The sequence below is a fragment of the Zophobas morio genome, unplaced genomic scaffold, assembly GCF_036711695.1.
Source record: "Zophobas morio isolate AGI-343-1 ecotype UQ-CSIRO unplaced genomic scaffold, CSIRO_AGI_Zmor_V1 ptg000009l, whole genome shotgun sequence".
Classification (NCBI taxonomy): Eukaryota; Metazoa; Arthropoda; class Insecta; order Coleoptera; family Tenebrionidae; genus Zophobas; species Zophobas morio.
The window spans coordinates 359350-366902 of NW_026972114.1; the positions used below are offsets into that span (position 1 = coordinate 359350).

General features: G+C 34.3%; 1 long non-coding RNA gene across 1 annotated transcript; it reads right to left on the minus strand.

Annotated features, from left to right (window-relative positions):
• Nucleotides 1-1075: 1075 nt before the first annotated feature.
• LOC135125565 (uncharacterized) lies at nucleotides 1076-2423 on the minus strand. The gene is made up of 3 exons (XR_010279895.1): nucleotides 1638-2423; nucleotides 1297-1584; nucleotides 1076-1159 (listed from the first exon to the last, which is right to left on the minus strand). It is a non-coding gene; the product is annotated as an uncharacterized LOC135125565 (long non-coding RNA).
• Nucleotides 2424-7553: the final 5130 nt, after the last annotated feature.

Genomic DNA, 7553 nt, shown 5'->3' on the forward strand with positions numbered 1-7553 from the left:
ATATTAATTTTGTAATATACTATTGTTTTGTGGCTAATTAAAGAATTTCGTGTAATTTTTATGAAAAGGACAATGGACAGATAAAGTTCTATTATTTTATTAAGTAAAAACAAGCACTAGACATGACAAAATATATTTCAGTATGAGCATCCAAAAGTTTGAAGTGTTAACAAAATGTGCTTATTGTGTGAAATAATTTCAAGTACAAATCGACATCAAGATATTTTCACGGCGACAATTTCAAAAATATTAAAAACTAGCAGAATAATTTGTCCGCTATGCTTTGAAAACTTTTAGCGTTTTCACTTATTAACGAATCATTTCAACATCGTTTATAACATTGAGTTGGAAGTAAAGGATCTACAATTTAAGAAAACGGAAGATTTTTTTTTTACGAAAAGCAGATTTAGAGTTAAAAACTAATTCTTTTATATGACGAATTATTATTTTCTACTATGAATGTCAGAAGTAATCTAGCAAATTCTGTTAGTAAATGTAATATACGAGCTCCTAAAACTAGTGGCAGTATCAAAATGCAAGGAGTCTGTCCTTCACGAATTACAGCTCACTTTGATCATTCTTCCTCAGTGGTACTTGTTCAGTTTATTGCTATTTATGTTGTTCATCACAATGATCTTCGCTGTCAACCCCTGACTACAAAAGAAACGACATATCTAGTTGAACAAATCGCACTGGTCTAACACACGAAAAAATAATTGAAACTTAAAAATCTAGAACTCAGTTCATGTACCAGATTTAATCTTCTGACTATGAAAGACATTCCCCACATTGCAGAAAAAATAATATATCTGGTAAATGAAGTAAGGAAAATCTTGTTGTGCATCAGAACATGAAAAATTGCACAAAAATGACTGCATTAGCTTCCATGTACAGTGAGCTGGAGTATATGTTAAAAAATATGGCGCCAAAATCATTTGTGTAGATGGCACACATGGGACAAACCTCTATGACATTGAATTGACCACAAGTCCATGTGTTAGATGATAAAAATATTGATTATCCAGTAACATTGATTCTGTCCAACTGAAAGGACACCAACATATAAGAGGTTCTTGTTGGTGAAATAAAATCATTAATATCGGTTTTGGTACCCAATTATTTCATGACAGATGATAGTTACAGCTACATATTGGAATGCCTGGAACAATAAATCAGATTCTTACAAAATTAGATTATGTATTAACAGAAACAGATGAAAATAAATTTATAAGACTGAAGCAAGAGCTGATTAAATTTTTGGTAAAAAGTAAATTTGTGAATTATTTAAACACTTACTACTTTCAAAATAAAGAGCGCATGAAGTCATGGGCCCAGTGTTATCAAAAGAACGCAGGCATTAACACCAACATGCACGCCAAATCTTTGCACAGATCTTTGAAATACAAATATTTTGGTGGTAAACCAATAGAGGGCTGGAAACATATTTAGACACTTTGAAGAAACTACTGAAGGATACATCTTGGTCAAGAATTTCATCTACTTTATGACTTACAGCTATTCACCATGACCTTTTGGTCAGTAAGTCCCATAAACTTGCCACCCAGATAAGTTTTGATAATGTAGCTAAAGAATCTGCTGTAAAACATTTATTAATGCACTCACAAACCAAAACTAACTTTCATGAAGTAGAACTGATGGATAGGAAATGTAGTTATCAGACATTAAAATGCGTTGTTTGTCAAATTTGTATACACCATTAAAGATACTTTTGCTCTGAGTTCTTAATCAAAAATCATCTTTCTAAGCACATGCATCTGGTGTCCATGTATATAAAGGCATATTTAACCACCAAAGGCCCTTGGTCCCACTGGTCATCAATGCGCCTTCAACTTCTGAAAAACAGTTTGAAAATGAACTACATTTGCGCTTATCTAACTCCGTAACATCGCGCAGAACACGCGCTTCTCGATTTCGCACAAACTGTTTGTGCAAAGCTCTTCTACAGCATCTTTTGATCACGTTCCTCATCTTCAAATGTTATGCAAATGCTTCCTTTTGCCACAAAAATTTGTTAAATTTCGCATTCGTGCATTCTTTAATTGCAGCATTGCAGCCGTTGCTAACATAACCTAACTTTTTATGGTCACCAACGCGTGCTAACTTTTTGAAAGGACACACGGGCGCTTCGCCTCCTGCACTTCATTACAAATATACTCCTAAACGTGGAACTTCTTTTTCCGTGGATGATTTAGTTATTGGAATTTGTGCGTGTGTATATCAACAGCCAACCAAAAATTTCACTTGTTATCGCCAGTATCGCCTTGTTATGTTAGTCACATGTGTATTGACGCATGCGTTTTCGATATTTAATCATGAAGCATTTAGGCAACCAGTTATACAGATGCATGTGGTGCTTGTCGTGCCCAAGGACACATTTAGTAAAGTACACATAAAGCGAAAGGCGGCACACATTCATAACCTACTGCGACCCTATAATCATTTATGAAAACCCTGTTTAACCCACATAATACAAACTGTTTTTTTTTGCAGAAATACAGATGAGATTGGGGCTCCTCCCCCGTCCCTAGCAGCATTATCGATTAGTCCATCACCCCCGGCTCCTCCCCCGTCTCTAACGTCATCATCAAGTAGTCCATCACCCCCGGCTCCTCCCCCGTCTCTAGCGTCATCATCAAGTAGTCCATCACCCCCACTGAAGAACACGGGTTCGAAATTGTCATCAGGAACTGATCAGGATCATTAAACACAATTTTTATATTGATTCAAATAAATATTTTCAAAAAGTTTGTTGGAATTTTGTTATTATTATAGAGGAACCATAATAACAAACGTTTCGCTGAAGTGACCCAAAGCGCTCATAAGGACTTGTCCAAATTTGTTTGGCCAAAACCGTATTCATTTTTGTGCTGAAGTGGCTCCATAGAAAAACTGAGCAAAAAAGTCAAATTTTAACTTTTAATTAAGAAGGCTGTTAAAATAGGGGTAAAGTGCTTAAAAAACAAAGTATTTCGAAGGGCTTGTGGCCCAATACATTTTTGTTGTGAAGCAGCCCAACAGAAAAAACAGGGTTAAAAGACGAATTTTAAGTATTTTTAAATGATAACTTTTCTTGGCCGAAAACGTATTCATTTTTGTTCTGAAGTAGCCTAACAGAAAAACAGGGTTAAAAGACGAATTTTAAGTGTTTTTAAATGGTACCTTTTATTGGCCGAAACCATATTCACATTTGATAAAACAGGATATATTTCTTAAAATTTTGACTTTTTTAAAAAAGGGTGACTTCGAAAACTCGGGCAAATTCTTTAAAAATTTTAACTTTTCACAAGTTACTTTGAAATGCAGGGTAAAAGCATTAAAAATGTATTGTGTTCTGTGGGGGTCTTACTTGTAGTAGGTAAGTGTGCTGTCTTCAAGGAAGATGAGCCCATTTTAAGGGAGGATAGTCATCATCCGGCTTTTGTTATAAATATAATTCTTAAGGAAGCGCGGTTCGTCAAATTTTCAAAACATTCAGGTCATAATAACTACAATTTTTCCAAAGCAAATTTTCCGGTTCTATACTCTAGCTTATTTGCTACAGATTGGTCCTTATTATATAGTCTCACAGATATTAATTTGGCATGTAAAACCTTTTATGATAAAATATATAACATTTTTTATTCTTGCGTACCCAAATTTACATCTGGCAGAAAAAACTTTCCCAAGTGGTATAGTACTGAATTAAGAACCACTCTTAAGCTTAAGAATAATTTTAGGCGAAAATACAAAAAATGCAAGGCTATCCATTATAAAGTTGAATTTATTAGATTACGAAAAATGGCAAAATTGCTAACTAACCGTGACTACGACGATTATCTGAACAGTGTAAGTCAATCGCTGTGTAAGGATCCAACGAAATTTTGGGACTTTGTTCGTGCTAAGAGTGGAAAAACTCGAATACCTGGTGTTCTCACGTTGGAAGGAACCGAACTTTCCAACCCTTTAGATATTGTCTCAGGCTTTGCAAAATATTTTCAGAGTGTATATAACACTTCGTCTGCGGGTACTTCTGTCTCCTCTGATAGTATGGCAGTGCCTGCGTCCTGCGTGCATCTTTCAAACATAGACAAGTTGGACGTTGAAAAGGCTCTGCACATGTTCAAACCGAAGCACACTTTTGGTACTGATCAAATTCCATATTATCTGGTCAAAGATTGTCGTACTATTTTAGTCGAACCCTTAACTTACCTATTTAACCTGTCGCTTAAAACTCAAACATTTCCTAATGATTGTAAATTGGCCAAAATATGTCCGGTTTTAAAGTCTGGTGACAATAGCCTTATCGAAAATTACAGGCCTGTTGCTGTACTTTCAGTTTTTTCTAAGGTTTTTGAAACAGTCATTTATAATAGAATATTTCCGTCAATAAAATCTATGATTACTCCCTATCAGCATGGTTTTTTCCCTGGGCGTTCAACTCTAACAAATCTTGTATCCTTCACACAATTCGTAGCGGAACACCTTGATAAGAAGCAGCAGGTTGATTGTATATACTTGGAATTGTCTAAGGCGTTTGATACCATTAACCATTCCATTGCTCTCAGGCGGTTAGGAAATTTTGGTTTTAGTGATGCGCTCATCCAATTCTATGATTCGTATCTTTCCAACCGGAAGCAAACAGTTGTTTATAATGGATTCAAATCTTCCTATTTTTCTCAAACGTCCGGCGTACCTCAAGGCTCAACTCTAGGACCATTAATATTTCTAATATACATCAACGATCTGCACTCAGTGATACGCAATAGAGTCTTGTTTTATGCAGATGATATAAAGATTTTCAATGTAGTCAATGCCTTCGAAGATGCGCTATCATTGCAGGTGGATGGCGATGCTATATATGGGTGGTGCACTGACAATGATTTTGTGGTGAACATGAAGAAGACTGAAGTTTTAACATTTAAGCGCACCAACAAATCAGTCCACTTCGACTACTGCTTAAAAGGTGTGAACTTGCAACGTACAACTGAAATGCGGGATCTAGGTGTAACATTTGACAGTATCTTATCTTTCCACCCACATATAAATAATCTAGTAGCGTCTTCTCTTAAACTTTTAGGTTTTATTGTCAGAACATGTAGGTGCTTGAGTAATCCTGTAGCCCTAAGGACTTTATATATAGCACTTGTACGTTCCAAGTTAGAGTACTGCTCCCTAATATGGTCTCCCTATTATGCTTATCAAAAATTAAATCTTGAAAACGTTCAGCGAAAATTGACAAAACATTTATTTTATCTTAGCACAGGTACCTTTCCCTCTAGAGGTTTTGATCATAAGGAGCTTTTAAATTCGTGTTCACTAGATACCCTAGAATGTCGATATAAAATATTTGCAATAAAATTTTTATATAAGGTCCTTCATAACGATATAGATGCTATTTACATAATTGGCTGCCTATGTATCAATGTACCCCGTTTACATAGTCGCTATCACTGTACATTTAATTGTCCCACAGCTCGTTCAAATGTTCTTTTCAATGCTCCAATATATAAATTGTCGCAGACTGCTAACAGCCTTGGCGAAGAAGTTGACATTTATGTGTCGCCGCTTAAGCAAATAATGCAAAATGTGCGTGATGTTTTTGCATAGTTAGTTTCATAATAGTTAGACTAATTAAGTTAGTATTTTTTTTTTTAGTTTAGTTTAATTTAATTTAATTCAATTTAGACCTCAGAATTAACTGTAATTTGCCCTGTAACTGGATGTAAGTCTGTTGGGCAATAAAACCATTATTATTATTATTATTATTATTAAATACTATTAATCCTTATTTCTACTTGTTCTGCTTTATCGTTACTTGAGAACCACCGAAAACATAACCATATTTTTACTGAGTTCCGCGTCGACCGGCGGCTATACCGCTTGCCGACCCCGGACATCCACAATTAAATAATAATAATTAAATAATGACATGCAGTTAAAAAATATAAAAAAAAGTAATAATAAAAGTACCAACTGTTAACTATCTTCATTTACATTTATTTTTTTTTTTTAATGTATATGACAAGTTGTCAAATAAATTAATTGAATAATTGAAAAATTAAAACGATTTAAAACTTTAAATTCGTTTCTGAAATATCTGAAAACGCTTAGATGCTAAAAATACAGAAAAAGCGCATTTATGTTGTAGCTAAGTTATGTACGAAAAATAAAATTTTAGATAATTTAATGTAATTTTTTTCGTTTATTATTCATACACAGAAAAATGTATTAAATCGACAATTATTATTAAAAAAAAAACAGTATGCACTGAAGAACATCGAAGCCGTTATTGTTTTGTAATTTGGTTAGCTGTCTTAAATATTAAGCGTTTTAAAAACTAAATTCGCGTTGCTGGATACGGCGAAGGAGGATTTCGCCGGACCTGGCACAACATACGTTCCGCCAGGTCTTTGTCTACTACAGTGTACTAGACAAAGAGAACGATGAAACCGTAAGCTGCTACGAAGTCAAAACGAGCATAATGCATTCCTGGATACGGCGTGCCGAAATCTCGCCGGCAATGCGTGTTTATTAGCATTTAAAATTAGCAACAAATGCTTTATTTTGTACCTACAATATAATAAAATATATTTTTAATATATATGATCTATCCTAACGTACATTCAAACTTTATTTCTTTTTTTATTTTCTAATTTCAACGTTTACTAAGTATTTTAAAATGACTGGTACGGCGTGGCCGACCCTGCCGCCCCTGATGACAATGATGGACGAATTATAGATAAGATGCGATGTGATGATGAGAAAATATGGAATTCTTCCATTCCTAGATTTGACCTGATATTGCGTGAATTACAAATCAGATGAAGCACTTAAATCCCCAGGCCAGCGTTAAAAATATCCACTGTATAAATTTGAATAGAATACTAATACTAATAATAACAGCACTGCATTTTCAAATTTTTGAGAACATAGGGTAAACAGTTCTCCACACTTTGCTAAAATCTAAAATTGAATAAAAGTACGAAGTTTAGCATTTGTAAAGTACGGCGTTTCTTCACATTCATTGAATTAAATAAATAGTGCGGCGTTCATCCTTCATAAAACATGGTGTGTTGCTACAGTGCTAATATAAAATTGAAACAATTGGTTCTTAGTATATTAATGAGTATTAAGAGCGCTAAGGGAGGTTTTCTGGTCAAAGGCAAAAGTTTGGAGACGCAGCGAAGGGACGTCACCAATTTGTCTGAGATCAGTAAACCTCTTAACTTCGTTATGCATACATAATTTTCTGTACGATCGACAAAATTCTAGCTTGTGTTATCAAATTTGAGATGTTGAAAAAATTCATCACACATCAAAGAAGCCTATTTTCAAATTTTGTCAATGTAGATAGTTTCATCTATAGTAACCAGTAGACAAGACTTACTGCCGTTGAAACATACCGTACAAGTGATCAAAAAATAAATATTAACGTATACAATAGCTATTTGTTTAACAAGTCTGGAAAATGCAATTTTGAAAATGCGAGAAATTTACGAGCATTTCCAAAACATTTTCAAGACGTGTAAAATACAAAATTTTGTGGGCCAATA